Source organism: Asparagus officinalis, chromosome 4, assembly GCF_001876935.1.
Source record: "Asparagus officinalis chromosome 4, Aspof.V1, whole genome shotgun sequence".
Lineage (NCBI taxonomy): Eukaryota > Viridiplantae > Streptophyta > Magnoliopsida > Asparagales > Asparagaceae > Asparagus > Asparagus officinalis.
In genome coordinates, this window is record NC_033797.1 from 81,089,037 (window position 1) to 81,094,578 (window position 5,542).

Below are 5,542 nucleotides of genomic sequence, written 5' to 3' on the forward strand. Positions count from 1 at the left end.
TATTAATTTGATCTCAAATCAATTTTTATCATACTCAAACATCAAAATATGTTATTTTCACCATATAACATATTTATCATAATTTATCATAAAATATTCAAATTAACGGGATTTTACATTCTGCTTAAAGATCAGATTTGTGAACCTTCAAAAGGGACTAGGTCCGATCTTGAATCTCCCCATGAAGATAGAATAGTACCTACATTTATACCAAGGGTATAAGGGTAGATCGGTCACTTCGACCGAGCATAAGATGGCGATGGCGAAGTGTGGCGCTGGCGGCTGAGTCAACACCTACTTTACAGGCGTTGGCTGACGACTGGATGAGCGATCAGCTCAGCATTAAATATGAAGTGATTTGTGGCATGGCAGTGCCTGTGTGGTCGGATAAGTCATGAAGGCTATCGCGGTTAGAGGCATGATGATGTCTGCCAAGCATTAAATGCGATGTAGACACGTTGCTAGTAGGAGAGGCTCGAGGCAGAAGTTATCCTTTAACTTCGCCGAGAAGTAACGCCTTTCGAGTCGTCCTCACGAGGCATCCAACTAATGGTCGAGTGGGCTTGTGGAAAGTCATCTTCGACAAAAGAGGACGACAAGTACCGCCTTTCGTGTCAACATGAGAGAATGTCAACTCGACAATTCGGCTAGGTTGTCATCCCTACTGGTTTTTGGTCGCCAACTTGATTAGGACATAGCACGTAGTACACCTATCCGTTACTGGGTAATGGGTTGCTTTTTGGCGAATGGGAAAACCATAACAAATAGCTTTTCAAAAATCTCTCGATCTGATCTATCAAATCATCGATAGTAGATTGAGCATATCAATAGTCTGCAGTGAACCATCGATGAACTACATGAGCTAATTGATGATTTTTCCGAGACATAAAAAGTAATCATCAGTGGTCTATAGTGAACCATCAATGGGTGAACAGTATCAGTGATGCTCAGGTTTGCCCATCGATGGTGATGATGTACTTTAGCAAAATTGATGTTATATTCTTAGTTGTTTGTCGACCCGCTTGATCTCCTATTTGCACTCAGATTTTAGTATATCTTTCATATCCGATCAAGGTCTATTTAAGGGGAGTTGGAGATTATAATTAAAGAGAAGTTCAAATAGGTAAATATACAAAAAGGAGAGACCATTGTTGTAGGGTTTGTGAGAGAGAGAGAGAGAGAGAGAGAGAGAGAGAGAGAGAGAGAGAGAGAGAGAGAGAGAGAGAGAGAGAGAGAGAGAGAGAGCTAATGAAATCCTCTAAGCCTTGTTCAACTTCTTCTCGGTGCGCTTTTCATAGGAGTTTGATTTAGAAGGAAAGAAGTGTGGACTTAGGATTTTGATCCGAATTACGATAAAAATCTTTTGTGTTCCTATGTTGGTTTGTTTTTAGTTTTTTCGCTTATTACATTTTTACTATTTATTCTAAGTTAATCAAAAAAACTATAGCAATCCTATTCAGCCCCCCTCCCCCTAAACCAGCCTTGCATCCGAGTTCCTTCAAGTGGTTTCAAAGCCAGGTTACCATATTTATACATCACAACTTAGGGTTGAGATGTGAAGTCTTACCACCGCTTCAGCTTTTCCTAAAGGACACGCCATCAACCATCCCTCACCTTTTGACAGCACTAATTATATTTTTTAGAAAGCACACATGAAAAACTTTTTATTATCTACTAATTTTTATATTTGGCAGTGTGTCAAACACAGGTATCTTAATCCTACTAAGGATATAGAAGGAGTTGTTACATAAATTCTTATGGATAAATGGACTCCTCAACCCAAAAATATTTTATTCTTATAATTTAAAAGCTATGAATGGCTTATGTTGATCTTTTACTACTGAAGAATTTAACTGTGCTTCTAGTTATACTACTGCATAGGAAATTTAGAAGACACTAGAAGTCATCCATGAGAGAACGTTGTAGGTAAAGGAGGAAAAACTTAAAATACTAGTGTGCAAATATGAATACTTCAAGATGAAGACCTCGGAGAGCATACATGACATATTCATATGATTCACCAATATTGTGAACAAATCTAAAGCCTTAGGCTGCAAAAAGATATTTCATTCTCTATCTCATGATTAGGAATCTAAGGTAATGGCTATCAAAGAACTTCAAAAATTTTCTAATCTTTATCTTGATGATCTTGTAGAAAATCACATAAGATATAAAGTTTATCTAAGAGAGAGAGAGAGAGAGAAGATGTTTTAGAAGAAGATACGAAGAAGACGTCGTTAGCCTTCAAAATTAAGAAGGATTCCCAGTCTAAGAAGAAGAAAAAGCCAAGCACAATTTCTAAGGAAGAAAATAACCAAGTTGATCAAATTGTTAAAGGCTACGAATCCTTCCTCAAGTCAAAAGATGGTCAAAAAATTTCTGTAAGACAAACGGGATCACTATACAAGCAAGGTAAAATAAAATAAAATTCTAGTGATTATGGTACTGTATTAATTTATTTCCGGTGTAGAAAACCTAGCCACTTAAAGAAGAATTGCCCACTGAACAAAAAGGACTATAAAGAAAAGGGCAAAAGTTTTAAAATAACTACTCTGGAGGACTCAAAGAGTCATTCGAGCAATGCTGACAAAGAGCATACTTATGTCTCATGGGAAGAAAAGCTTCAATTTCAGATTCAATTTCAAGCTATTTTGAGTGGCTCTAAGAGTGAAAGTTCAAACGAAGAGCTATACTCTTCATATGATGATTTATATTCAAAATATAAAGAGATATTGGTTCACCTTGAGATAATTTCTGAAAAGCATGAAGTAACAAAAAGGATGAATACAAACTTGAAGAAAAAAAGCTTTTGTCAAAGAAAGTGAAATTTTCTTCTTTAAATTTGAATTCATATAATTCACCTGATGATATCACCTCTTTCATATGCATACAATGTTCTAAGCTACAAAAGAAAATCTCTTGTTTATCTAAGCAACTCGAAAACAATCAATGTGGAAAAAAGTTTGTTGCTAAGGTAAATAAGTGAATTTGTGAGTTGTCTTCTGAACAATTAAAGTTTAAAAATCGATGCACTACAATTGTCTTCGAAAATAAACATTTAAAGTCTAAAATTTGTGATTTAGAAAAGGCCGTGAAGAATTTCTCTTTGGGATCTAAAGGTCTAAACATGGTCATTTCCAATTAATAATTTGCAAAAGGCAAAAGTGAACATTTATGAGGAAAGCGATGGGTTGATGTTGATGTGATAACTTGACATCACTAGAGATCACACGCCAGTGTTGCTTCATTTCTCGAGTGCAGATGGTGTGTCCACCCACCGGCAGTACTTCGATTCCTGAGTGGTCATTTCAACTTTCGAGGTCGATCTCAGCCATCCGTTAATAATCAAGTCGACCACTTTAATCTTGCCACGTGCCCGTCTTCAAGCCTATATATACCAGCTCTGCTAAAGGGCTTGTCTTCAATTTTTCTAAACCCTAGAATTCATCAATCTTTGAGGGATCTCTTATCATTCTCCAATGAACTTTTCTCACTATGACTGCTTCTACTACCTCTGTTTCCTACAAGGAGGCTATGATCAAGCTTCTAAGGAAGTTTTGCTCCAAGATGTGCGCAACAGAACTTGAGGCTTATTACAATCACTATGACATCCTCTGAAAATTTACATTGTCAGTGCTAAAGAGGGCTCAAGCAGTGTACAACCATAGCAGCGTGATTGCTCTGGTATATCTCCATCACTTGGAGTATGGTATGCATCTGTCGCTCTACCCCTCCCTCTGTCGTGTCATTAAAGCTCTAGGTGTATTATCCTCCCAAATCAAGCTTAACACTAATGCCACATTAATGGGCTTCATGGTGATTTTCCATCAGGTTGGAGTCGAGCCAACCCTCCACATGCTCGGCCACCTGCTCAGTGTTTAGTAGGGAGAAAAGGAGGGTCACTACTATTTTCAGACCTTGGGCATCTTCGAAGTTGCCTGGAATGCTCTTGAGTCAAATAAATATCGTAAGGAGAATTTCATATGGGTCTTTGGAACCAACCCCATCTTATCTTGCTCGGATTGGCCCGAGATTAAGAAAGATATTCTAAGGCTGGGTTTCCTCATGATTAAGGAGAAGCAGGAGCTTGAGAAGATTTGGGCCTATTATGGGTCTCGAATGATCGAGAACTTGTTCGACCCAGCAGCTCTGTGAGTGGCTAGCATTGCCAGAGTCCTACCGACTAAAGAGAACAAGATTTGAGTAGCAGTCTTGTCTCTACCATTGAAGGACTTAGACGAGAATTAGCTGGGGTCTTCAATCAGGTCCCAAAAACATCTAAGGTCAGAGTTAGCCCCAGCAGATACAGAGGAGGTGGTAGCACATGATGCCAGGAACGAGGCTCGGCTATCTAGGCTAAGTACTTCTACTGTTTAGGCCGAGAGGTCTGAGAAGAAGAGGAGACGACTACAGAAAGTAGTAGCCAAGGTCCCTCCGAAGGTAGCGGACCATCATGGGCTAGGGAGGAGAGGGTAGTGGAGTCGGTCGGTTGGTATGGCAAGGAGCCGGTTAAAGAGTCAGCAGTGTCTGAGACACCTCCTTCTCATGAGCATAGCATCGGGTGGCCCTTTCCCCAACATATCAATGAGCTTGAGCTAGACGTGTGGAGGGAGCTGAGGATGATGATGATGGGGTCATCTAAGGAAGGTGCTCAGTATGATATAGAGCCATCTGAGGAGTTCAAATTTACTCCTAGATGGCATCTCGACAAGAGAGGCTTGATCTTGAAGTCCTGGATCACTTAATCTCAAGCTCTATAGTAGTTCTATCTCCCTTAAGATGATGAGATCCTCTCAGGCATACCAGACGTTAGCCTTCATCAGGCTCTAAAAAGCTATTTGCTGCGAGGGGCCTAGTCGAGCGGGAGCTATTCTCTCAACTTTAGCACATGTGAGGCCTCCATTTTAAGCTCTAGGAAGGGTTGGAGGCCAAGAAGGCAGTTTAGGAAGAAGCCAAGAAGAGCATTGCTTCCAAGGAGGCCGAGTTGGTGGTCTGGAGGTAGAGCGAAGTAAAATGGTGTGCCTTAGTTTTATCCCGAATGGGTACTATGATCTTTCAGGTCAAAGTCGACCGTGTCAATGGCGTGCCTTGGTATTATCCCGAATGGGTACCAAGTGTAGGCGTCTAAAATTGCCTATGAGAGCCCGTATGAAACTCGAAGCAAAGAGTGGATGAATCGAGAAGGTTCACGTCAACTAGCTCGTGCGCGTCGGTCAACACACGCACGTTAATCAGCTCATGCATGTCGGTCAACACGCGCACGTCAATCAGCTCATGCGCGTCGGTCAACACATGCGCGTCAATCAGCTCACGCGCGTCGATCAACGCGCGCGTCAATCAGTTCGTGCGCGTTTGACACAGTCCCGTAACGAAGCGTACAAGTCAGCGAATCAACCAAAGTCATGAAACGGTGGAGAATACAAGTCCCGAAAAACTGGAAAACACCAAACAGTTCAGAAAAAAGAGCTATACCCTATGCCTGCATGAGTCGAACCGCGCTGATCTGCGCCCGTGCGGGTCGGCCAAGTCCGACCCGCGGCCG